Raw genomic sequence first — 26,729 nt, forward strand, 5'->3', positions numbered from 1 at the left:
CCCCTCTTCCTCCCCTCCCCTCTTCCTCCCCTCTTCCTCCCCTCCCCTCCCCTCTTCCTCCCCTCCCCTCCCCTCTTCCTCCCCACCCCTCTTCCTCCCCTCCCCTCCCCTCCCCTCTTCCTCCCCCTCCCCTCCCCTCTTCCTCCCCTCCCCTCTTCCTCCCCTCCCCTCTTCCTCCCCCTCCCCTCCCCTCGTCCTCCCCCTCCCCTCCCCTCTTCCTCCCTTCCCCTCCCCTCTTCCTCCCCTCCCCTCCCCTCTTCCTCCCCTCCCCTCCCCTCTTCCTCCCCTCCCCTCTTCCTCCCCCTCCCCTCCCCTCTTCCTCCCCCTCCCCTCCCCTCATCCTCCCCTCCCCTCTTCCTCCCTTCCCCTCCCCTCTTCCTCCCCTCCACTCCCCTCTTCCTCCCTCCCCTCTTCCTCCCCTCCCCTCCCCTCCCCTCTTCCTCCCCTCCCCTCCCCTCCCCTCTTCCTCCCCCTCCCCTCTTCCTCCCCCTCCCCTCTTCCTCCCCCTCCCTCCCCTCTTCCTCCCCTCCCCTCTTCCTCCCCTCCCCTCTTCCTCCCCTCCCCTCCCCTCCCCTCTTCCTCCCCTCCCCTCTTCCTCCCCTCTTCCTCCCTCCCTCCCTCCCCTCTTCCTCCCCCCCCTCCCCTCTTCCTCCCCACCCCTCTTCCTCCCCCCCCCTCCCCTCCCCTCTTCCTCCCCCTCCCCTCCCCTCTTCCTCCCCTCCCCTCTTCCTCCCCTCCCCTCTTCCTCCCCCTCCCCTCCCCTCTTCCTCCCCCTCCCCTCCCCTCTTCCTCCCCCTCCCCTCCCCTCTTCCTCCCCCTCCCCTCCCCTCCCCTCTTCCTCCCCTCCCCTCCCCTCTTCCTCCCCCTCCCCTCCCCTCCCCTCCCCTCTTCCTCCCCTCCCCTCTTCCTCCCTCCCCTCTTCTCCCTCCGACTCCCCTCTTCCTCCTCTTCCTCCCCCTCCCCTCCCTCCCCTCCCCTCTTCCTCCCCCTCCCCTTCTTCCTCCCCCTCCCCTCCCCTCTTCCTCCCCCTCCCCTCCCCTCCCCTCCCCTCTTCCTCCCCCTCCCCTCCCTCCCCTCTTCCTCCCCCTCCCCTCTTCCTCCCCCTCCCCTCCCCCCCTCTTCCTCCCCTCCCCTCTCCTCTTCCTCCCCCTCCCCTCCCCTCCCCTCTTCCTCCTTCCCCTCCCCTCTTCCTCCCCCTCCCCTCTTACTCCTCCTCCCCTCCCCTCTCTCTCCCCTCTTCCTCCCCTCCCCTCTTCCTCCCCTCCCCTCCCCTCTTCCTCCCCTCCCCTCTTCCTCCCCTCTTCCTCCCCTCTTCCTCCCCTCCCCTCTTCCTCCCCTCCCCTCCCCTCTTCCTCCCCTCCCCTCTTCCTCCCCTCCCCTCCCCTCTTCCTCCCCTCCCCTCCCCTCTTCCTCCCCTCCCCTCTTCCTCCCCCTCCCCTCCCCTCTTCCTCCCCCTCCCCTCCTCTCCCCTCCCCTCTTCCTCCCCTCCCCTCTTCCTCCCTTCCCCTCCCCTCTTCCTCCCCCTCCCCTCCCCTCTTCCTCCCCTCCCCTCCCCTCTTCCTCCCCTCCCCTCCCCTCCCCTCTTCCTCCCTCTTCCTCCCCCTCCCCTCCCTCCCCTCTTCCTCCCCCTCCCCTCCCCTCCCTCTCCTCCCCCTCCCCTCCCCTCCTCCTCCCCTCCCCTCCCCTCCTCCTCCCCCTCCCTCCCCTCCTCCCCCCCCCCTCCCTCCCCTCCCCTCCTCCTCCCCTCCCCCTCCCCCTCCCCTCCCCTCTTCCTCCCCCTCCCCTCTTCCTCCCCCTCCCCTCCCCTCCCCTCTTCCTCCCCCTCCCCTCCCCTCCCCTCTTCCTCCCCTCCCCTCCCTCCCCTCTTCCTCCCCCTCCCCTCCCCTCTTCCTCCCCCTCCCCTCCCCTCCCCTCTTCCTCCCCCTCCCCTCCCCTCTTCCTCCCCTCCCCTCCCCTCTTCCTCCCCCTCCCCTCCCCTCTTCCTCCCCCTCCCCTCCCCTCTTCCTCCCCCTCCCTCTTCCTCCCCTCTTCCTCCCCCTCCCCTCCCCTCCCCTCTTCCTCCCCCTCCCCTCCCCTCCCCTCTTCCTCCCCCTCCCCTCCCCTCCCCTCTTCCTCCCCCTCCCCTCCCCTCCCCTCTTCCTCCCCCCCTCCACTCTTCCTCCCCCTCCCCTCCCCTCCCCTCTTCCTCCCCCTCCCCTCTTCCTCCCCCCTCCCCTCCCCTCTTCCTCCCCCTCCCCTCCCTCCCCTCTTCCTCCCCCTCCCCTCCCTCGCCCCTCTTCCTCCCCCTCCCCTCCCCTCCCTCTTCCTCCCCCTCCCCTCCCCTCCCCTCTCCTCCCCTCCCCTCTTCCTCCCCCTCCCCTCCCCTCTTCCTCCCCCTCCCCTCCCCTCTTCCTCCCCCCTCCCCTCCCCTCTTCCTCCCCCTCCCCTCCCCTCCCCCTCCCCTCCCCTCCCCTCTTCCTCCCCTCCCCTCCCCTCCCCTCTTCCTCCCCCTCCCTCCCCTCTTCCTCCCCCTCCCCTCCCCTCTTCTCCCCTCCCTCCCCTCCCCTCTTCCTCCCCCTCCCCTCCCTCCCCTCTTCCTCCCCCTCCCCTCCCCTCCCCTCTTCCTCCCCCTCCCCTCCCCTCTTCCTCCCCCTCCCCTCCCCTCTTCCTCCCCCTCCCTCCCCTCTTCCTCCCCTCCCCTCCCTCTTCCCCTCCCCTCCCCTCCCCTCTTCCTCCCCCTCCCCTCCCCTCTTCCTCCCCCTCCCTCCCTCAACCCTCTTCCTCCCCCTCCCCTCCCCCTCTTCCTCCCCTCCCCTCCCCTCTTCCTCCCCCTCCCCTCCCCTCTTCCTCCCCCCTCCCCTCCCCTCTTCCTCCCCTCCCCTCCCCTCTTCCTCCCCCTCCCCTCTCCTCCCCTCTTCTCCCCCTCCCTCCCCTCCCCTCTTCCCTCCCCCTCCCCTCCCCTCATTCCTCCCCCTCCCCTCCCCTCCCCTCTTCCTCCCCCTCCCCTCCTCCCCTCTTCCTCCCCCTCCCCTCTTCCTCCCCCTCCCCCTCCCCTCTCCTCCCCCTCCCCTCCCCTCTTCCTCCCCTCCCCTCCCTCCCCTCTTCCTCCCCCTCCCCTCCCCTCCCCTCCCCTCTTCCTCCCCCTCCCCTCCCCTCCTCTCCTCCCCCTCCCCTCCCCTCCCCTCTTCCCTCCCCTCCCCCTCTTCCTCCCCCTCCCCTCCCTCCCCTCTTCCCTCCCCTCCTCCCTCCCCTCTCTCCCCTCCCCTCCCTCCTCTTCCTCCCCCTCCCCTCCCTCCCCTCTTCCTCCCCCTCCCCTCCCCTCCCCTCTTCCTCCCCCTCCCCTCCCCTCTTCCTCCCCCTCCCTCCCCTCTTCTCCCTCCCTCCCCTCCCCTCTTCCTCCCCCTCCCCTCCCCTCCCCTCTTCCTCCCCCTCCCCTCCCCTCCCTCTTCCTCCCCCTCCCCTCCCCTCCCCTCTTCCTCCCTCCCCTCCCCTCCCCTCCCCTCTTCCTCCCCCTCCCCTCCCCTCCCCTCTTCCTCCCCTCCCCTCCCTCTTCCTCCCCCTCCCCTCCCCTCCCCTCTTCCTCCCCCTCCCCTCCCCTCTTCCTCCCCTCCCTCCCCTCCCCTCTTCCTCCCCCTCCCCTCCCCTCCCCTCTTCCTCCCCCTCCCCTCCCCTCTTCCTCCCTCCTCCCTCCCTCTTCCTCCCCCTCCCCTCCCCTCCCTCTTCCTCCCCCTCCCCTCCCTCCCCCTCCCCTCCCCTCTCCTCCTCCCTCCCCTCTCCCCTCTTCCTCCCCCTCCCCTCCCCTCTTCCTCCCCCTCCCCTCCCCTCCCCTCTTCCTCCCCCTCCCCTCCCCTCTTCCTCCCCCTCCCCTCCCCTCCCCTCTTCCTCCCCCTCCCCTCCCCTCCCCTCTTTCCTCCCCTCTTCCGCCCCCTCCCCCTCCCCCTCCCCCTCTTCCTACCCCCTCCCCCTCCCCTTCTCCTCCCCCTCCCCCATCCCCTCCCCTCCCCCTCTTCATCCCCCCTCCCCTCCCCTCCCCTTCCTCCCCTCCCCTCCCCTCTCCTCCCCCTCCTCCCCCTCCCCTCCCCTCCCCTCTTCCTCCCCCTCCCCTGCTCACCTCCCCTCCTCCTCCCCTCCCCTCTCCTCCCCCTCCCCCTCCCCTCTTCCTCCCCCCTCCCTCCCCTCCCCTCTTCCTCCCCTCCCCCTCCCTCTTCCTCCCCCTCCCCTCCCCTCTCCTCCCCTCCCCTCCCCTCCCCTCCCCTCCCCTCCCCTCCCTCTTCCTCCCCCTCCCCCTCCCCTCCCCTCCCCTCTTCTCCCCCTCCCCTCTCCCCTCCCCCTTCCTCCCCCTCCCCCTCCCCTCTCCTCCCCCTCCCCTCCCCTCCCCCCTCTTCCTCCCCCTCCCCTCCCTCCCCTCTTCCTCCCCCTCCCCCTCCCCTCTTCCTCCTCCCCCTCCCCTCCCCTCTTCCTCCCCCTCCCCTCCCCTCTTCCTCCCCCTCCCCTCCCCTCTTCCTCCCCCTCCCCTCCCCTCTTCCTCCCCCTCCCCTCCCCTCTTCCTCCCCCTCCCCTCCCCTCTTCCTCCCCCTCCCCTCCCCTCCCCTCTTCCTCCCCCTCCCCTCCCCTCCCCTCTTCCTCCCCCTCCCCTCCCCTCCCTCTTCCTCCCCTCCCCTCCCCTCCCTCTCCTCCCCCTCCCCTCCCCTCCCCTCCCCTCCCCTCCCCTCTTCCTCCCCCTCCCCTCCCCTCTTCCTCCCCCTCCCCTCCCCTCCCCTCTTCCTCCCCCTCCCCTCCCCTCCCCTCTTCCTCCCCCTCCCCTCCCCTCCCCTCTTCCTCCCCCTCCCCTCCCCTCCCCTCTTCCCCCTCCCCTCCCCTCCCCTCTTCCTCCCCTCTTCCTCCCCCTCCCCTCCCCTCCCCTCCCCTCTTCCTCCCACTCCCCTCCCCTCCCCTCTTCCTCCCCCTCCCCTCCCCTCCCCTCCCCTCCCCTCTTCCTCCCCCTCCCCTCCCCTCCCCTCTTCCTCCCCCTCCCCTCCCCTCCCCTCTTCCTCCCCCTCCCCTCTTCCTCCCCCTCCCCTCTTCCTCCCCCTCCCCTCTTCCTCCCCCTCCCCTCCCCTCCCCTCCCCTCCCCTCCCCTCTTCCTCCCCCTCCACTCCCCTCTTCCTCCCCCTCCACTCCCCTCTTCCTCCCCCTCCACTCCCCTCCCCTCTTCCTCCCCCTCCAGTCCCCTCCCCTCTGCCTCCCCCTCCAGTCCCCTCCCCTCTTCCTCCCCCTCCAGATGCGGAGGTCAGTCAAGGTGGCGGGGAGGGAGGTTATTTTCCTGCCAGTGGCCCCCCCGCCCGCTCCCCCCTCCCTCCGTGCGATCAGCCGGCTGGCTCTGCGCTCTGCGCTCCGCTGCCTGTGTCTGGGAGCCAAAGGTTGAGGGGCTGATGAATAATTAATGTGCATTGTGCGGGAGCCGCGGTCCGGGACTCGGCGGCGCTGCTGCTGCCTTTGTTGTGCGGCGGCGGCGCGGCAATGGAGCCCTGATCCCGGCTCCTGGTCCGAGCACGGGGGGGGCCAGGACACCGGGCCGAGCCGAGCCGAGCCGAGCCGACCCGACCCACCGCGACAGGTAAGCGGGGCGGCCGCCCCCTCCCTCCCTCCTTCCCTCGCACACCCCGGGGGCAGTGACTCTGGCGGCGCCGGGGCGCGGAGGGTGTTTGTCCGGGAGCGGAGCTCAGGTGCACCCGGCGGGGGCCGCGGAACCTCGGCTGCAAAGCGCGGCTCGGAACAAAAGCGGAGAGAGAGGGGCTGGAGGGGGGGAGAGGGGGGAGAGAAGGAGGGAGAGGGAGGTGGGAGAGACGGGCTGGAGGGGAGGGGAAGGGGAGAGGGAGGAGAGAGAGAGGGGCTGGAGGGGAGGGGGAGAGGGGCTGGAGGGGAGGGGGAGAGAGGGGCTGGAGGGGAGGGGGAGAGAGGGGCTGGAGGGGAGGGGAGGGGGAGAGAGGGGCTGGAGGGAAGGGAGGGGGAGGGGAGGCGGAGGGAGGGGAGGAGGGAGGGGGAGGGGAGGCGGAGAGAGGGGCTGGAGGGGGGGAGGGGAGAGGAGGAGGGGGAGAGGAGGGGGAGGGGCTGGATGGGGAGAGGAGGGAGGGGAGAGGAGGGGGAGGGAGGGGAGAGGAGGGGGAGGGAGGGGAGAGGAGGGGGAGGGAGGGAGAGGAGGGGGAGGGAGGGAGGGAGAGGAGGGGGGGGGAGGGAGGGAGGGGAGAGGAGGGGGAGGGGGGAAAGGGAGGAGAGGGGGAGAGTGAGTGGTGAGGGGCTGGAGGGGAGGGGGAGAGAGAGGGGAGGGGGAGGGAGTGGAGGGTTGGGGGAGGGAGGGGGAGGGGAGAGGGGGGGGAGGGTTGGGGGAGAGGGGAGGGGAGAGGAGGGGGAAGGGAAGGGAGGGGAGAGGAGGGGGAAGGGAAGGGAGGGGAGAGGAGGGGGAAGGGAAGGGAGGGGAGAGGAGGGGGAAGGGAAGGGAGGGGAGAGGAGGGGGAAGGGAAGGGAGGGGAGAGGAGGGGGAAGGGAAGGGAGGGGAGAGGAGGGGGACGGGAAGGGAGGGGAGAGGGGGGAGGGGAGAGGAGGGGGGAGACAAGGCAGGGGGGAGACGAGGGAGGGGAGGGAAGTGGGGGAGATGAGGGAGGGAAGGGAGGGGGAGGGAGAGGAGAGGAGAGAGGGGATGGGACGGCTGACACCAGTGTGTCTGAGTTCTCAGGCTGGGAATTGCCTGCTTTTCCGAGGACTGGAATTATGCTTGTATTTTAAACTTTGTTCTGGTGAACTTACATTTGATATTGTAGCTCACAAGTTAAATGTCTGTGGTGTGTGCATTTGGTGTGAGGTCTATGCGCGAATCACCATTGCAATTTTTTAAATCATATGCATTCGAAACAAGCCCTGGCTGTCAGGACTCAGTGCTGCGCTGTGTGTTGGGCGGTGCTGGTGTGGACCATTGCTGTCCTGACATTGTCACCCCCACCCCCTCAACAACTGCACCCTGTCCATTGCTGCCCTCGTGTGTTGCCCCCACAACCCTGCCACTGCTCTGACATCACAGCCCCGTGTTGACCCCACCCCTGGATCGCTGCCTTGACGTTTGCTCCGTGTCCCCAGTCCCACAGACCCCACCAGTGCTGACGTCCCCCCGCCCGCCTGCCCTGCCCTGTATCACCCTGCTGTTACCTGAGCCCTTCCCAGTGCTCAGTCAGAGTCACTCAGCAGGGAAACAGACCCTTCGCCCCATTGGATCTGTGTTGACCATCAGGCACCCATTCACACCAATTCATTCTGGCAATTTACACCGGCCAATTAATTTACCAGTGTGGAGCACCCAGGGGTTCACAGGGAGAATGTGCAATCTCCACACAGACAGCACCCAAGGATATAACCTGGCTGTGAGGCAGCAGATCCACTCAGTGTGCTGGGCTGTTAACTTTCTCTGCCCAAGTGTGGTTGGTTTACTTTTCCAACCTGTAAACTAAACCCATCGACCTGCCACCCTCGCAGCTGAATGCAAATTCTAGTTCACAGTCACCCACGTGGAGCTCAGCTGGGCCGAAGGGCCTGTATTGTTCTGTATTGTTCTATGGTCTCTTAGCAAACACAGGATTAGACAGAGTCTGTGTGGGTTTATCAAAGAAAAATCCCTTTTGGCAGATCTGTTGGAATTTTTTTGAGGTTGTAACTAACGATAGAAAAGGGGAACCAGTGGATGTGGTGTATGTGTTCTTTCAGAACACTTTAAGTAAGGCGGGTCATGAGTTTTGAAACAAAGTGAGAACACGTGTAGTATCCTGGTGTGAATTGGGGAACGGTTAATGGTGAGAAATAAACAGGACATTTTTGGGTTGGGAGGTCGTGACCCAAGGGAACTGGGACACCAGCTGTTCACAATCTATTCCAACGATATGGGTGAGGGGATCAAGTGAAATACATCCAAGTTTGGTGGGTAGCAGTGAGGATGGAGAGGCTTCAGGGAGATCTAGAAAGGCTAAATGAATGATCAAGGCTGTGGCAGATGAAATATACTGTAGAAAACTGTGAAATCAACTATTTTGGTAGAAAAATTGAAAGGTGCAGTAAGTTGGTAAATTATTGTCACGAGTACTGAGGTACAGTGAAAAACTTGTCTTGCCTTGGGAGATTACAATATGCTAGTGTTCAGGGGGACCCAGATGCCTTGTATACAAGTCATTGAAAGTTAACTTGTTGGTACAGCAAGCAATTAGTAAGGCCAATAGTATTTTGGCTTTAATTGCACGAGTATTTGAGTTCAAGAGTGGAGACATCTTGCTCCAATTACATAGGGTCCTGGTGAGATAAATCTGGTATATTGTGAGCAGGTCTGGTTCTCCCTACCCAAAGATATATACTTGCATTAGAGAGAGTAGTGAAGGTTCACCACATTGATTCCTTAGACTTTCACTGTTCTGATCTCGTTGGACAAAATTCTCAGCAGGTGCTGGACAAGGTGTGGAGATGATTGTTCCCCTGGTCACAGCTATAGGGTTGGTTGTTCAGGGTAGAACGGACGAGAATTTTCTTCAGCCACGGGGTAGTGAATCTTTGGAATTCTCTGACCAAGAAGGCTGTGGAGCTTCAGTCACTCTGTATATTCAAGATAGAGTGCTAGACGTTAGTAAAGTCTCACAGCACAACGTGGTCCATGCCAACCAAGATGCCCATCCGAGCTAGTCCCATTTGCCAACATTTGGCCCATAACCTTAAACCTTTCCTATCCCTGTACCTGTCCAAATGTCTTTTAACAGTTGTTATAGTTCCTGACTCAACCACTTCCTCTCGCAGCTCATTCCACGTACATACCACCCTTTGTATAAAAAAAACACAAAAGTTGCCCTCCAAGTTCCTATTAAATCAATTCCCTCTTGCCTTAAACATATGCCCTCTAGTTCTTGATTCCCCAACCCCAGGAAAAAGACTGAGTGCATTTACCCTATCTATGCCCCTCATGATTTTATACACCTCTATAAGATCACCTGAGTCTCCTATGCTCCAAGGAATAAAGTCCTAGCCTGTCCAACCTCTCCCTATCACTCAGTCCCTCAAGTCCTGGCAACATCCTTGTAAATCTTTTTTTTGCACTCTTTCCTATAGCAGGGTGACCAAAACTGAACACGATACTACAAGTGCAGCCTCACCAGCACACCGTGACCTCCCAACTTTGATGCTCAAAACCCTGACTGATGAAGGCCAGCGTGCCAAAGCTGCCTTCACCACCCTGTCTACCTGTGATTCCACTTTCAGGGAACCACGTACCTGAACTCCACGGTCCCTCTGTTCTACAACACTCCCCAGGACCCTGCTGGTCACAGTGAAAGTCCTACCTTGATTTGACTTTCCAAAGTGCAACACTTCGCACTTATCTGAATTAAACGCCATTTGCCATTCCTTGGCCCATTTACTCAGCTGATCAAAATGACCTCTTCATTGTCCACTATACCAAATACCAATTTAGTGTCCAATATACCAACAGTCATATCTGAAAACTTACTAACCTTGTATATTCTAATTCAAGTTGTTGATATGACGAACAACAATGGGCCCAGCACTGACCCTTGAAACACACCAGTAGAATTGAGGAATATGGGTTTAGTGTAGGGAAGTGGTACTGAGGTAAAAGATCATTGAATGGCAGGGAGCACTACCTCTGTTCTTGTGCCTGCTTGCAAACCCACCCCGTGTTTGCAGCTGAAGTTGGTGAAGGAGAACTTGAATCACTCTCTTAATGTATCGTCTAGTGTGATCTTGTTACTTGGCAGCAGTGGTGAAATTGTGATCTGCTTGGAAAGAGATGTTAGGTAATGAATGGGTTTTAATGTAAAATATAGAGTTGGTATTGTTTGCAGTTTACAGTGACTAATTTAAGTTGTAAGTTGTCTCCAAACTTTTCTAACCTACCAACCAGAATTGGTCCACATCTGAAGGGTTGAATTTGAAGTTGGCAAGCACATGGGAAGATGGTTGTGTCACACCTCCATACCTGTTTCAGCTTTCTCTCCACTTATAAAACAGTTGCCTGTGATCAGAATGATAATGAAAAGGACAAAATCCCTCGTAAAGCTGGCTGAGACTTGTTACCACGGCCACCTTTAGTATTCCACAAACCCAACTCACGTGGTGCATAGCATCCTATGGTGCTTGTTGAAGAGAAATTGCGTGTCAATGATTAGGTGGAAATCAAAGACACATCCTTAGCTGTGGAATGAAGACCCCCAATGCCAATGCTTTGAGCTGAATCCGCGTGATTCTTTTTGACAAGGATTTCTCTCTCGATGCCCAAATGTGGTCTCTGTGCAAGAGCCAAGTACTGCAAAATGACTCAGTAAGCCAGCTTGCGTCTGTGGGTGGGGATTGAACTCCATCTGAGCATTTGTACGTGCCCTGGTATCTATGGAAACCTCGGCACCAAACGAAGGACCCTAACCGATCCTTGGAGAAACCAGGCCAGGAACACACCGGTCAGCAGCAGCTCCTCCAAATCCCGACCAACAACTAGAGCTTCCCCTGGAGTTTCTGCCCTGTAACGGTGGATCCTGACCAGCTGGAGAGAGCCCAGTTTGTGGGTGAAAAAACAAACAGCTGGAGGAGCTCAGTGGGTCGGGTAGCATCTGCGGAGGCAGAGGGATGGTTGACGTTTTGGGTCGAGACCCTGCCATCGGGACTGAGGGTTGTAGAGGCAAGCAGGCCTGCATAAAGAGGTGAGGGGGAGGCGTGTGACAAGCTGATGGGGGATAGGTGGGACCAGATGATGGGCAGATAGATCCAGGGGAGGAGGAAGGTAGAGATGGAGGGCGGAAGGTAATGAGGGGAAGCAGATGGGGTGTGAGGGGGAAATCAGAACCAGGTGGGGGAAGAGATAGGAAGGGTCTGCCAAGGGAGAATAAACCCAGGCGGATAGGTGTGTGGGTGGTGGGGAGATGGAACCAGGTGGGAGAGGGTAACAAACCCGGATAATTGGGGGGGGGGGGCAGTGGAAAAATTGAACAAAGGGAGAGAGAATCTAGATGGACATTCTGTATACTGACAACCTTGCACTAAGAGATTAGTGGTCGGGAGTGTTGATCTTTAGGAGGATGGGTCATGGCGATGTGAGCACTGAATTTGCTTTTGGTTGTGTTGTCCGAGCAGGACCCTGGCTTTAGGGGTCTTGTCTTGGTGTTGTATTGTTCTAGGATATGGGCTACGTTTGCAGCCCAGGCACCTCCGTGCTCTGAGTAAACGTTCGCAGTTAATCCCAAGGAGGTGAGTGAATGACGGAGGCTGTAAATGAGGCTCCACCATCTTCCTCTGCCCTTGCTCACTATCCCAGCCAGCACTGAGCTATAAACTGCAGAGCGGAACGGAACATCTCAATCTTGGCCGCCAGCAATGTCTTTGGGACCGTTGTCAACCCCTGATCCAGCCACAGGACTGAACAGGACAGCAGTTTCTTCTCAGAAAGATGGAAGTTTGATCTTTTTGTTTTGACAAACTCAATGCGACATGTGCAAGGAAAATATATTTCTGCTGACAATTTCCATTTGCACAAAGACCCAGTACTTTGTAGAGTTTCAAACCTCATTTTCTTTCTTATTGGATTTGAATTTTATTTTAAATTCCCACCATTTCATCTCTTCTTAATGTGTTAGCTCCTGTTTTAGGAGGATGTGGGGAGATCTCATTGAAACCTGCCAGATACTGAAAGGCCTGGATAGAGTAGATGTGGAGAGGATGTTTCCATCAGTGGGAGAGTCCAGGATCCGAGGGCACAGCCTCAGAATAAAGGGACGTCCCTTTAGAACTGAAATGAGGAGGAATTTCTTCAGCCAGAGGGTGGCGAATCTGTGGAATTCGTTGCCACAGACGGCTGTGGAGGCCAAGTCATTGGGTGTATTTAAGGCAGAGATTGATAGGTTCTTGATTGGAAAGGAGGTTGAGGGTTAAGGGGAGAAGGCAGAAGAATGGGGTTGGGGAGAAAAATGCCGATGGGCCAAATGGCCTAATTCTGCTCCTATATCTTATTGGCTTATTAGGCTGCGGTTCCATGATACCTGCCACCTTCCGTAGTCACAGCCCAGTGGCATAATAACTGCTGGTGGACAATTTGATTGCACAGCCCAATGTCTCTGGCACACACCCACCCTGGCCATCATTGAAACTTGGGCATGATGAGGAGGGACGACCCAGATTCTGCTCCTTGATCTGACAGGAAATGGAGCAGTGGGGGTTGTGGCATTCTGACGGCGTCCTTGCTTGAGATTGGCTAACTCAGCCCAAGTTTAGAATTGCACCGGGAATGTCCTGAGCAGTGTTGGTAATGAAGATGATTTCATCTACAAGGATATGCAGCTTCTCCTTGTAATGTCTGCATGTAGATGTGTTGAGGTGGTGCAGTGCACTCGTGCATTCACCTGTTGTGCTGCAGAATCTTACCTTTGCAACTTCCCACATGCACAAAGCTTCTCATCCAAAACACACCATACAGGGGAGAGATCAAAAAGGAGTTGAGGGGTTGCTTAGAAACTAAGTCATGCGATGGTACAAAAAGAGGAATTCGACACATTGAGTCTGTGCTAGTAGCATAGTTGGGTCAGGCTCACTCCCCACAGCCCAGCACGTTATTTTCTCTTGTAGCATAGCGGTTAGTGTAACGCTATTACAGCGCCAGTGACCCGGCTTCAATTCCGGCTGCTGTCTGTAAGGAGTTTGTACGTTCTCCCCGTGTCTGTGTGGGTTTCCTCCCATGTTCCAAAGACGTACAGGTTAGGAAGTTGTGGACGTGCTCTGTTGGCGCCGGAAGCGTGGCAACACTTGCGGGCTGCCCCCAGAACACACTACGCAAAAGATGCATTTCACTGTGTGTTTCGATGTACATGTGACCAATAAAGATATCTTATTTTATCCACGTCCCCATTTAAAGACATTGATTTCCCCAAATGATGGTAAATTCCAGATCTTGACTGCTGCCTTGAGTAGCAGCTCTCTTTCCTCCCAAATCTCCTTGTTTTTTTTGCCGCAAATTTTCAAGTGGTGACCCTGGTCTACAACTATCCACTCTGGGCAACAACTTCCCTCCACTGACACCAGTCTAAACCAGCCCTGATCTTGAAGTTCTCACTGCAGTCTAGTCCTCAGCTATTCACCTTGTGGTGAAGATTCGGTGAGTGGGGGGAGGTGGATCTTACAATGTAAAGAGGGATCACCTGCACTCACAGGGATTTGTTCATTGAGGAGTATCTAGACAAGTACTTGAATGAGCAAGGCATAGAAGTCATAATGTGGGTAAATGGGATTCGTGTGGATATGTACAGCAGATGGTGGACCATGGTGGGCTGAAGGGCCAACTCCTTCGCTGTAACGATTCTGACTTGTTTGGAATCGTAAATTTTATAATGTCTGGAATTCTTATGAGGTAGAGTTGCGTGAAGTGATTTACTCTTTGACCTGTTGGGATTTCCATGGTTCCCTGCACTTACAACACTGTGATATTCTGCCCTTGTTAACACTGACCGACACACCCAACGTAATGTAGTGGAATTTTAAACTTCCATGTTTAAGAGTGGCTTTGCAAAACTCTTCTGCCAAACCTCCTGGTTTACATTCTTTGTGAATTTGATGTCGAATTTTAGCACAATGACTTCGGCCAAATAATTTTGCAAACAGTTAATTATCTGGCATGGATTTCTGTCCCGTCTTGGCATAGGCTTTTGGTCTGGTCAGTAGTTGCTGCAGCCCCAGTAAAGGATCTTTCTGCACGAACAAACCCTAGGTATTGGCTTCAGTAAAATTCCACAACGCTCGATCACTGATGTGTAATCGTTATTTAAGGCTACGTGTGCCTTTCTGGTACGTGTCCCACTATTGAGAAAGTGACAAGATACTGCACGTTGTAAAGGGATGAGCTTAAATTAGGAGAATGGTCCTTGCATCGGCACGTAAATAGTCTGTGGAGCCGTCGACGATAAATAGTTTCCTCACTGGGATGGAGGCATGCCTTGATCAGAGGTGAGTTTACTTGAAATTGGCAGCAATGCATGTCTGAGGAAATGTTCACTGAAAAGTGAAGTGCAGTCTTTATTGTTTGAATGTTTGGGGCGATGTTTGATTCCAAAAGGTGCTTTGCAGAGACTGATGCTTAAACAGAATCCAACCAGGTGGAATGATGGAGCAGGAAATGGGGACAAGCAAATGCATTCAACAAACAACCCTGACCCATGTTTGGTTTGACCTACACACCTTCTCCCCTCATCTCTTTCCAGGAACTGGCCAGTGCTTCTGAGAATTATGGAATTGTATGGCATTAAAGAAGGCTGTTGATGCCATTGAGTCTGTTCTAGCTCCTGGTGTATAATCCCCTCACTTCCAATTCCATCCCATCTCCCCCATACATTCTCCATAATCCTGCATTTTCTCGCTCTCTCGCTCTCTCTGATATATTCTGTTTAATTCCATTTTATTCCCAAAGGCCCAATTTCTGCTCCCAACTTCCCTACAAACAGTAGGTTCCTGATCTCATTCCTGCTTTTGTACTCACTGCCCCTCGGACGCTGTATCCTTCATTAACTCACTGCCTCATCAGTAAACAGTGTGTTCTCATTTCTCTGCTCCCCTTCTCCAGGATTCAGCCTCTCTGATTGCTACACTTGTATGACCCTAGGCACTCACCTTGGCTTTTTGCTGAGGAAGATGTTTGGAACCCAGCATGAATAGTGAGCTTCAGGGCAAAGAAAAGATTCTAATGGACTAACATACTGAAAGATTTTTTTTAGGAATTTGTGTAGGCATTTGGTGCTGAGCTGTTCCAAGTTGAAGGGTGAAGATTGCACTGTTAACATTTCACATTGCGTGACTCTGTGAATGATGCACACAGTTGTTATGAAGGCTTGTGTCTTCCAACCACATTGGTTACCGCATTTCCGATGTCACATCTACAGTGGGTGGGGGGCACACTGTGAGGAACAAGGAACTGAGACCGAGAAATCAAGGCATTTTGTGTTGGTTTTATGTGACCTTGATAAGCTGACCTTTTTTTTCCCAAAGCTGGGAGTCAGGAGTTTACAGGCAGTCATTGGTCTATAGAATCCTCTTGACAATGGTCTCAGAAGGAAATCAGGAATGTGTAGATAGTTGCAAATCTATTGGGAGAGACTGGATAGGTTGGGACTGTTTTCCCTGGAGTGAAGTGAGACCTTATAGAAGTTTATAAAATCATGAGGGGCATAGACAGGGTGGATGGTCACAGGCGTTTTCCCACAGTAGGGAAGTCTAAAACAAAGGGCAGATGTTTAAAGTAAGTGGGGAAAGATTTAAAGAGGATCTGAGGGGCAACTTTTTCTCGCAGAGGGTGGTGGGTATGTGGAAAGAGCTGCCAGAGGAAGTGGTAGAGGCAGGTACAGTTACAACATTTAAAAGATATTTGGACAGGTTCATGGATAGGAAAGGTTTAGATGGATATGGGGCAAATGGGACGAGCTCAGGTAGGTGCCTTGGTCGGTATGGACGAGTTGGGCCGATGGGCCTGTTTCCATGCTGTATAACTATGAGAAATTCCAGATAGCTCTGATCAACATCATTGAACACCAACTAAAAGACAAACTGTGGATACTGGAAATAAAAACTGAAAGACTCAGTGAGTTAGACAGTTCTAATGGAGAGAGACATTTCAGATCAATGATCTTTCATCAGAGTGCAGGGTCTTAACTCTGCTTCTCTCTCCACAGATCCTGCCCAACCTGCTGAGAGTTTCAGCATGTTCTGTTTTTACACTCTAGGACACCAGTTAATCTATTTAAATAGTTTTAACATTGGTTCTAAAATGGGTGATCGGTGAGCGGCGTCCTGTGCTCTGGGAAACGGTAGCTGCCCTCTGGTGTTGGCTATGAATGTATTTGTGACTGCAGTTGTCTCTGTCCTTATGGTCAGGTGTTGGGGATGGAACAAAACAACTTGTTTCAAACGATCAGAGGAGGATCAGTCGGAGGGAATATAATTTAGAAGTCAGCATATTGGGTGCAGTTGTTAATCCTAACCAAACCACGATCACTGACGTGTTATTAAGAAACACCTTGCATACAAAGGAACTCTTTGAACTAACGAGTATTTTGGAAACATTTTGTCTAGAAAGGACCAGCCAGGGTGGTTCTTCCAACAGCGCAGTCATTACCTGCTCAGATTGATTGGGTTGTTCTAATAATTGTTGGTGATGCTTGTGTGTCATTCTGCGTAGGTGGGTCATTGGGAATGCTCTGCACCTTTCATGTCCCGTGGTGCTGGAGTTTAGGACGATTTTAAATTTATTATCATTGTCCAATCTATGTGTTTCCCTAAAAATCTGAAGCAGGTCAGTGATGAGCTGACTTTGAACTTCAATAGACATGGGTTAAAATCATGCTGGTTAAAATGCAAAAAGAATTTGTGGGGTGGGATTTGTATCCACCCACTGGTGTTCATGGAGCTGGGGTGAGAGGCAGGGAGCAAGCTGATTGTTTAAATATTTAAAAAAAAGCCGCCCACCTTTGTTTTAAATTAATCTTGTTCTTTTAGCCTGCAAGTTTTTCCAGGGCTTGGGGGGTGAAATTCTGAATCGATGAGATTGGTGGCTTTAACAGGTCTGCTTGTGGGTCAGATCAGGAATGGCAGGTCTGACAAAGCACATCCACCCATCACTGGGTCCCCGTGGCTGCCAACGTTCCCCCCCTCCCTCCCTGCAATCCTGCCTGCTGGGCCCTGTGACGAAGGCTTCCCGGAAACCCCACTCAAAGGAAGCTTGTGGTTCAATTCTTTGCGGCAACCTCTGCACAGAACCACCCCTGGGCCAGGGTCTGGGCTGACGGTGTGGCTGCCACCCAGTCCGGCTGCCAACCACCACTCTCCACCAACTCCGACCGACCTTTCTGTCCAGCACCTGAGTCCCCCGCCCTCCCTCGCCCCCAGATCAAGGCTCCCAACCTCGCCGAATGCAGCCGCTGCTCAAGGCACTAGCTTTTGTAAGGGGAGCTAATGAGGGGATGTAGGGAGCCAGACCGCGCAAGGTTTAATGATATTTCGTCCATAAGATATTCAGCAGAATCAGGCCATTTGGCCCATCGAGTCTGCTCCACCATTATGGCTGATTTGTTTTTAACCCCATTCTCCTGCCTTCTCCCCATAACCCTAAACCCCCCTCACCAATCAAGAACGTATCAACCTCTGCCTTAAATACCTAATGACCTGGGCTCCACAGCCCTCGGTGGCAACGAATTCCACAGATTCACCACCCTCTGGCTGAAGAAATTCCTCCTCATCTCATTTTTAAAGGGACGTCCCTTTATTCTGAGGCTGTGCCCTTGGATCCCAGACTCTCCCACTGATGGAAACATCCTCTCCACGTCCGCTCTATCCAGGCCTTTCAGTATCCGGTAGGTTTCAATGAGACTCCCCCCTCATCGGAACTCCATCAAGTACAGGCCCAGAGACATCAAACACTCCTCGTATGTTAAGCCTTGTTGCTACTGGAGGCTTTGAGCTGCCACCAACTCCAAACAACCCTTCAGGTTTAGTATGATTGGATGCATCAACTACTGAGAAAATAATGTGAGACAGATTTTAACCAATCACTGTTCTTCCTTTCTCCCTCCCAAAATTTGAACTTAGTTCTTTGCAGCTGAAGGAACTGACCCAGGCTGGAGAAGAGCATTTTGTACTTTGAGAAGTTCTGCCGAATTTGCACAGGACTCAAATCAGTAAATTAATTTGACAGATAAAATGTCAGGGTTCCTAAATGGGGTCTGTGAATCTTGGGGTGTATTTAATTCCTGGCACAACTCGGGTTCTTTATAATGGGCTAGCTGGTGATTCGTGAGTATATTTGCGAACTGCTTGGATATTTCGGTAGTAGAAGGGTATTAACTGATTGAAGGGGAGAAAGGGTTTGGGGAAAGAGTTGGGGATTGGGAATAGTTGGTCAGCAGTTTCCAGGAGCCTGCAAAGGTTGAATGGGCTGGGCAGTCTCCTGTGTTGAAGGTCCTACAGATCCCTTGCTCCCATTTCCTGCTGCTGTATTTGTCCGAGGAGCTGTGTCTGCATTTGGTCTTCTGATTTTTAGTTGGATGCTGAAGTGTTGACATCTCCCTCGCTGAAGGGGTGCGTGTGTAACTGACAGGCAGAACTTATTCCGGGAACGCCTAATGAGATATACATCTTCCCCACGCCAATGGTTCCCTTCCGCTCTCCCAAGGTGGATGACTGGCACTTGGGGAGGCAGGGTGTGGCCTTGCTCAGTGAGAGAGATGAGGGGAGTACAGCTGAGAGTCACTGATGCTTCCTTTGAAGAGAGGGTATGGAGCTGACATCATTGGAAACTCTAGCAGATACACAAAATAATTGATGTAAGCTTTTTCCCGAGCAGATGGTCTGCTGAGGCACTGGCAGGTTAGAGCTGATCCAAGTATTTCTTGCGTCGATAGTTACTGTTTCCAGTAGTCCTGATGTGCTGCCACATCTGTCCCCGGCACTAACAGTCCCATTAGTGACAACAGAGCGGTAATTACATCTGGTAGCAAGCAGAGGAAATACTTATGCAGCCGGAGAAACTGTCAAGATGTCTTGAGGAAAAAATATTACCGTCAGCATTGAGTAGGATTTGCGCCATTGTAAATAAACCAGGACAAACATCAGAACCTTTTGATTCTTTCGACCCCTGGCCACCTCGCCAACTGCCGACCTTGAAAATATTTGCAGGTCTACGATGCTGTGAACGGGTTATACTTCCGTTGCAGAGAGCCGGGGTGGGGCCAGTTGGGTGGTAATTTACAGAAGGGGTTCACGTCTTGACCGAGGAGAGGTGCAAGGAAGATTGTTCAAGATTCACTGTGGATAAATAATTGGCAGAATAAATACTGTAACCCATGGCAGATTGATCCACCCAGGTAACATGGAGCTAGTTCTTTAGTGTTAATTAGTGTAAATTGTGGGGAGTTTTGGAAAAGGATAAAAGTGAAGCTTAATAAAACACTGAACTGATTGTACTGATCACTCAACTTCACAAGACAAAGGAGCAGAAGTGGGCCATTCGGCCCATCGATTCTGCTCCACCACTGCACCATGAGACTTCCTTGCCCCTGCGTCCATGATAATGGTTTCTAGTTCTCTGTGACTCCAAACCACATCAAATTAATGGTTGCCACCAGCATTAACCTTCAGCCACTGGGTCCTGGCATTAATCACACCCTCACTCCACCTTTCTTTATCTCAAAAGTCCCTTGAACATGGTATCACTGCCCATCTTTCCCCCAACTGCTCCAATCAGTTTTGACCCCTGTCCCTGGACTGATACAGCCCTTGAAGTCAAATAATACTTGACACTGATCACAATGCATTGTCCCTCCTTGACCTGCTGCAGCTTGTAATTACTGGTGAAGTCCTCGCCCCTGATTGATGTACTGGCTCCCTCCCTAGTCCCAACCTGACCGACACTGGCTATTGGTTTACCAGTGCCACAGAGTTGAAATGCTTGCTCTTGTGCCCCAGTGTCCCCAGGTCTCTCTGTTAAGGTCACCTTGCTGGTCCAGTTCTAGCCTCTTGATCTTTCTCGAACTTGGTGGCCATGTCTTCAGCTCTGCAAACCCTCCCTACACTACCTGCTGAGTTCCTCCAGCACGTTTTGTGTATTGCTCCAGATTCCAGCATCAGCAGAATTTCTTGTGTCACTGCCTTCCTACCTCTCCTTAAAGAAGGGAGGCAAGTAAAGTGGAGAGGCTCTGTTGTTTAGGGACTTTGACCAAGCTTTTAGGCAATTGTAATACTGTGTGTGGCAATTACTCTGTTGAATAGACCGGGAACATTTTACTGCATTAAAGGTGCTCTATGAATACATCTTTTGCTGATTGTATCTTCTTAAGTATCACCAAAAATGCATGAGTATTACAAAAATGTTTTTCTTGAATAAGCTGCAGGACTTCTCTATAGCACCAGCCTCCCTGTATGATGTGAATCAAAAAATTGCAGGTGCTGGAAACCTGAATTAAAAACCGAAATTGCTGAAAACACTCAGTCGATCAGGCAGCATCTGTGGAGAGAGAAACAGAGTTGACGTTTCTTGTTGAAGACCCTTTGTCAGTATTGGAAAGAGAGAAAAGTACTTAGTTTAAAGTAAAAACTTAACTTGTTTTCTCACTTTCTCAGTTCTGACAGATGTTTCTCTCTCCTGCTGATCTACCCAGTTCCTCTGACACCCAACCCCCAGCCCCCTTCACCCTTTTTCATTATCTTCCTCCATCCATACCATCTGCCCATTGCCCACACACTCCTCCCATTGGTTCCCCCTCCTCCCTCCCACTGCTCCCATTGCCCTCCCCACCTCCCTCATTTGGTTTCCATGCTCTACTTTCCTCTCCTGTCAGATTCCATCACCTGCAGCCCTTTGTTGCCTCCACCTCTCACCTCTCACCTCCCACCTCCCACCCTCGCACCATCTCCACTCCCTCCCTCCTCCATCTGCCCATCATCCCTCCTCACCTGGATCCACCCATCGCCTGCCAGCTCTTGCTCCAGCCCTTCCTCTGGCTCTCTCCCCTCTACTCTTTCAGCCCAGGTGAAGGGTCTCGATCCAAAACGTCGACTGTCCACTTCCCTCCACAGATGCTGCCTGACCCGCTGAGTTCCTCCAGCAGTTTGTTTGTTGCTCCAAATTCCAGTGTTATCATGCTTGTCCTGAATAGGAAGAGGCTCATTTTGAAGCAACAACATGGGAATAAACAGCCATCCTCACTGCGGAACAGACCTGATCACCATGCTACAGGAGAGTTGTGATTACACGGGAGAGGGGGCAGAGATTTACAAGGATGTTGGCAGGACCTGGAAAACTGTAGGCATGAGGAGAGACTGGATAAGCTGGTGTAACTGTCTTTTGAAACAGAAAGGGCTGAGGAGAGGTTTGAGGTGTGTGAAACTTTGAGGGGCAGAGCTAGGTCTTGGTTCTCTTTCCTTTGAAGTAACTGGCAGAAGGATTGGAGGGGAGAGGACAAAAGTATTTTTGTGGGTCTGGAACTCGCTGCCTGAAAGGGCAGTGGAGGCAGAAACTTCTATTTGGAGTACCTGGATGCGGACTTGAAGAGCCCTGACCTTCAGGGCTACGGCGGTGGGATCAAACTGGGTGATTCCTTGACTGATGCTGGCACAATGGGCCAAATCGGCCTCTGTTGTACTCTGATTCCTGCACAATCTTAGAACATTAAGCCCAGACAGAGAAGCTAAATGAGATTTTGTGTCTGAAACACCGAGAAAACCAGGCTGCAAATTTGGTTGTCTCAGGCTCTGCGATTTTCTCGGGATTTGTTTGCCAGATATCATAAGGTTCAACTGCAAATTTCGGGAATGTGGATTTAAGCTCTGGGACTTCTGAGCCTCTCTTGGGATCCGTCTGTGAAGGTTGGGGACAAAAGGCCAGTGTTGAAGCTTTCTCCCAAACCACTTCTGAGATCTCTGTGTTGTTGGGTATGCACTGTGCATCTTGACAGGCAAAATTGTTCTAACCCAGACCACCCACTACTTGAACAACAATAATTTGGTATTTAAATAGCATTTTCTGGCATAGTAATAAGTCCCAAAGTATCCTAAGTGTTATCAGCTGAAAATTGACATTGGGTCACGCAGAGAGAGATTAGGATAGGGGACAGAAAGCTTCAGAGGGCTAATTGTGCTCAGTGGTTGTTGCATTTATTTCTCATTGCGTTGCGTGTTAATCTCCCTGCAGTCGTATATCAAAATACCATCTGTTGGTGGTCTATTCTGTACCTGCTTTTTTGTTAACTTGCAGGTGTTGAGACCTTGGCATTCATTGACTGATCAAGGAACGTTGCAGAGTGGTGATCAGAATGGTCAGGGAGGTCACGGGTTGGGAGGTGAAGAAGAATACACCAGGAGGTTTGCTGTGGCAGTAAGTTAGGACCTGACTTTTACAAAAGAAGCCTTTTCAAAGAGAATTGGTAAGAGTTCGGTGCCAGCATGTTCTAGTGGCAAGATTGGGGAACCTTGGATGACAAAGAATATCAAAGGAAAATTATGGTAGCTGGGATCGAGGGAGTCCCTTGAGGAATATAGAGGGTATAGGAGAGAGCTTAAAGAAATTAGGGAAGCAAAAAGGGGCCATGAAGTATCCCTGGCAAGTAAAATTAAGGAGAATCCCAAGACATTCCATATCAAGAGCTAAAGGGTAGCTGGGGAAAGAGTGGGTCCCCTTGGAGATCAAAGGGTTTAAAGCCAGGTGATGTGGGAAAATGAATGCTTCTTATCTGTATTCACCAAGGAGAAGGGCATGGAAGGTAGTGAGTTCAGAGAGGGGTATGTGGATAATTTGGAGCAGGTTAGTATTAAGAAAAAGGTGTTAGATATCATAGGATGCGTGAGGTTTGATTAAATCCCCAGGGCCGGATGAGATTTATCCCAAGTTGCTATGGGAAGCAAGGAAGGAGATGGCTGGGGCCTTGACCGATATTTTTGTCTCATTGGTATCCAGGGGTGAGTTGCCAGAAGACGTTGGATAGCTAATGTTGTTCCTTTATTTAAGAAGTACCACAGGCTGCCGAGCTTTACATCAATGGTAGGGAAATTATTGGAGAAAATCCTGAGGGATAGGATTTGGTACATTTGGAAAGGGAAGGGCTGATCAGGGATAGTCGGCGTGGCTTTGTGTGGGGGAAATCGTGTCTGACGAATTTGACTGAGTTTTTTGAGGAGGTTACTAAGAAGGTTGATGAAGGCAGGGGGAAAGATGTTGTCTGTATGGACTTTAGTAAGGCATTTGACAAGGTCCCGGATGGTGGACTGGTCCAGAAGGTTAAAGCACATGTGAGCTGTCTAATTGGATCCAAAATTGGTTTGGTGATGCGAGGCAGAGGGTGGCGGCGGAAGGAGGCTTTTCTGATTGGACGTTTGTGACCAGTGGTGTACTGCGGGGATCGGTGCTGGGACCCTTTGTGATATATATTAGCGACTTAGATGTGAATGCAGGGGGTATGATTTGTAAGGTAGCTGATGGTGGTGGTGTGGGCGGTGAGCAAGGTTGCCTAAGGCTACTGCAGAATGTGCATCAGATGGAAGGTTGGGTGGAGCTTTGGCGGATGGAATTTAAACCTGACAACTGTGAGGTGATGCTTTTGGGAAGACAGGTAGGACATGTACAGGAAATGGTAGGGCACGAAAGAATGCTGATGGGCAGAGGGACCATTTGGGTTCAAGTCCATAGTTCCTTGAAGGTGGCACCACAGGTCGATAGAGTGGTGAAGAAGGCAGGCTTGCACTTGTAGGTTGGGGCATGGAAGGTAAAGGTTGGGAGGCAGTGCTGCAACTTTACAAAACACTGGTTAGATCGCATGTAGCATTGTGTGCAGTTCTGGTCACTACACTACAGGAAGGGTGTGGTTGCACTGGAGAGAGTGCAGACGAGGTTCACCAGGGTGTTGCCCAGATTGGAGGGCTTTAGTTGTGGGGAGAGGTCAGACAGGCTGGGCTTGTTTTCTCTGGAGTGAGGGAGGCTAAGGAGATATGTGATAGATACAGCAGGGAAACAGGTCCCTCAGCCAACCAAAAGAGGCAAAGAAAGTGAGTCCGAATATTTTTCCTCATGGTAGGGATAGCAGCAACAGGAGACATAGACTTAAGGCGGGAGGAAGGAGTTTTAATGAAGTTTGAGGAGGAAGTTCTTACACAGTAGTTGGTACCAGAGGAGGTGGAATCATTACATTTGAGACATTCAGATAGGGAATTAGGGAAGGTAGTGAGGAATGCTGTCCTAATGTGGGGAAGTGGGATTAGTCTAGATGGGCACAAAGGCTGGCATAGATGTGTTGGGCCGAAGGGCCTGCTTCAGTGCAAAATGACTGACGGCCGTTTGTTCTGTGGCAGTGGAGCAGGGAACTTTATTTTCCCCTCATTAATAATTAACTGTGCCGGGGATCATCAACTGTGCATGTGATACAATGAGGTCATTGCACTGAATAGAATCACAGGATGGTTATGGCACTGACGGAGGCCGTTCGGCCCGTCAAGTCTGTACCGGCTCTCTGTAAGCACCCCAGCCCCTCCCACTCTCCCAGCCCCTCCCCAGAACCCTGCCATGCTCTCCATTGAAGTCCTTATCGTGCTTTGTTTTGAACACGACATTTGAGTCTGCCTCCACGACTACCCCTGCAGTGTGTTCCCGACTTCCTGGTATGCGATGTCTTTTATAAAAATAATGAAAAGTTCCTCCTGCCACTTGTTCTGGTTCTTTTGCCAATCACTTCATTCTGCCCCTCTGGTTCTTGAGCGCTCTCATGGTTGTCTGTGGTCTTGGGCTGAACTGCTTTTAATTTTATCGTTTGTGTGTGAGGGTGTGACATTAAAATGTGAAGTCTGCTTTTCCTGATACATCGGCCCGTGTTTGACAAGGTTGGATGTGCGAACACTGGCCCGTGTCTGACCCGGTTGGATGTGTGAACACTGGCCCGTGCTTGACCCGGTCGGATGTGCGGGCACTGACCCGCGTTTGACCCGGTCGGATGTGCGGGCACTGACCCGCATTTAGCGCGGTCGGATGTGCGGGCACTGGCCTGCGTTTAGCGCGGTCGGATGTGCAGACGTGTGTGGGGTGTGTTTATTTACCCTGCATTTGAAAGTCTAATGACATGGAAGGGTGCAGTGTTCCTCATTATTGCACCAACACCTACCACAAGCTTCCCACTGGAATGGAATTTGTGGGATGGGTGGGGAAACTATTCAACCTGCACCCCAGAACCAAAGTCACTCCAGCCTCAGTCCTTGAGCTGCACAAACACCTGCGTCACCTGCATTCTGCATGGATGGGGGTAGAGCTAACTGAAGCATATGAGAGGATGGATCATCACAACCCTGTCGTGGGCAGGGACTAACAGACGGACAAGGGAAAGAAGTTCACAAAGTCTCCTTGGAAAAAGTGCAACGTCCTCGCCAACGCTCTGGTCTTCGACTGTTCAAAATGGAGAAGGAACATTGGGGATGGCATTGAGGAGTTTGGATCCTTCAGAGATGCAGAAGCACAGCGGGAGGTGTGAACCTCCTCCCGAACTAACCCCCATCCTGTCCTGTCAAACACTTGCTGTGGTACAGTCCCCAGGTACCACACTGGGCTCATCGGCCTCTTCAGAACTCAGAATTGGAGTGGAAGCAAGTCGTCCTTAACCCTAAGAGACTGAGAGAAAGACAACGAGATAAATCGCGATCACCCGGAACACACATACTACACTCCCCTTTCAGTTTTCGAGATGAATTTGGAAGTATAGTGAAGGCATGATTACTAAGCATTTCATGCCAGACAAGTGCTTAAGTACCTTTGAGAAACGCAGGTGGCAGGTTTGATGTAGCACTTCTATCGTGCATTCAGAATGTTGCACTCGAGAAATTACACTGTGGAAACTCTGGGATGGATGTGTGTTTGGTTTGCCAGAATCAATGTTTTCTTTTGAGACCACATGCAAATCCCATTGGGTGCCAAAGTAATTGGCCTATTTTGAGTGTGCATCTCATTGATGGAGTTGTTTTCAGTTGAGTTCCTAGTTATTCCCATTAGACATCCTCTGAAGGAGACCAGATTTCTTTGCTTGTGTTTCTGGATGGATGCCAGACAGAACAATCATGAATACTTGTATCTTCAATGTACCTGATCTCCAATTCAAGTTTTGGCACTTATCAGTGTCAATGGTAATTTGAATAAAGATGGATTTTTTTAAAAGGCCCTTTAAAAGAAAAGTGTTGTGATTTGGGGGATGATGTATTAGAGGAGCCTAAACTCCATCACCAAATTATTGATTCCCTTCCCTTGTGGGAGACGCTCGCTGGCTCTGGTGGATTGCAAAGATCTCAAAACATCTCGACGTTGCAGGCTGCTTTGTCCCTCAACCAGCACAGCCACCTATGGCAGGCACGGTAGTGTAGCGGTTACCATAACACTTTACAGTGCCAGCGACCCGGGTTCAATTCCGGCCGCTGTCTGTAAGGAGTTTGTACGTTCTCCCCATGTCTGCATGGGTTTTCTCCGGGTGCTCTGGTTTCCTCCCATGTTCCAAAGACGTACAGGTTAGGAAGTTGTGGGCATGCTATGTCGGTGCCAGAAGCGTGGTGACAGTTGCGGGCTGCTCCCAGAACACGACGTAAAAGATGCATTTCACTGTGTGTTTCAATGTACATGTGACTAATAGAGAAATCTTGTCTATCGGGTGGGCCCCTTCTCCAGCTTCTTACTTGCCGAGAAACAAATGGCTGCTTCATTTGCCTGCTGTATCATCTGTGCTATTGAATGCAATTCTCTGAAGTCTCGAAGCTGGCTCTGATCCAAGGGCTCTGCATATTGCAAGTACTGGAAAGCATAAGGACTCAGAGGGACTTTGTGGCTCTTAATCCAGGCCTATTTAGAAACCTTACTTTTTTTGTATGAGGGTGGAGGTACTGTGATTCCGTGTCTTAGTAACTGGTACAGCCCATTGTTACTAAACTCAACTGGTGCTTTTGTATCACTGCACTGCAGAAAATACAAATCAACCCCTGTATGGTCACCTTACATCAAGCTTGTAATTAATCCCTCCAGCTCAATTGCACACTCGTTGGCAAACATGTTGTCTGAAATACTTCACCCTGGTATTAACAGCTTAATGTCCTTTCGAAGCATTGCCTGACCTGTGAGGCTCAGGATCTAGAATTGCATTCTTGAGCTCACTACTTGACAGGACATTGAAGTGTTCGGGTATTTTCGTTCAATGATATCC

At 53.2% G+C, this 26,729-nt stretch overlaps 1 protein-coding gene across 5 annotated transcripts in view; it reads left to right on the forward strand.

Moving 5' to 3' along the window:
* Positions 1-26,729, forward strand: part of LOC127584274 (zinc finger MIZ domain-containing protein 1-like) — a 239,396-nt gene that overhangs the window by 93,977 nt on the left and 118,690 nt on the right. Inside the window, exon 1 of one of the 5 annotated variants that reach the window (XM_052040930.1) lies at positions 5,253-5,575. The exons of the other annotated variants lie outside the window; for them this stretch is intronic. The gene's annotated coding sequence lies outside the window, so the exon portion shown is untranslated. Of the gene's footprint in view, positions 1-5,252; positions 5,576-26,729 lie in introns of those variants that run through there. 5 annotated transcript variants of the gene reach the window in all.

This window comes from Pristis pectinata, chromosome 29, assembly GCF_009764475.1.
Source record: "Pristis pectinata isolate sPriPec2 chromosome 29, sPriPec2.1.pri, whole genome shotgun sequence".
NCBI lineage: Eukaryota > Metazoa > Chordata > Chondrichthyes > Rhinopristiformes > Pristidae > Pristis > Pristis pectinata.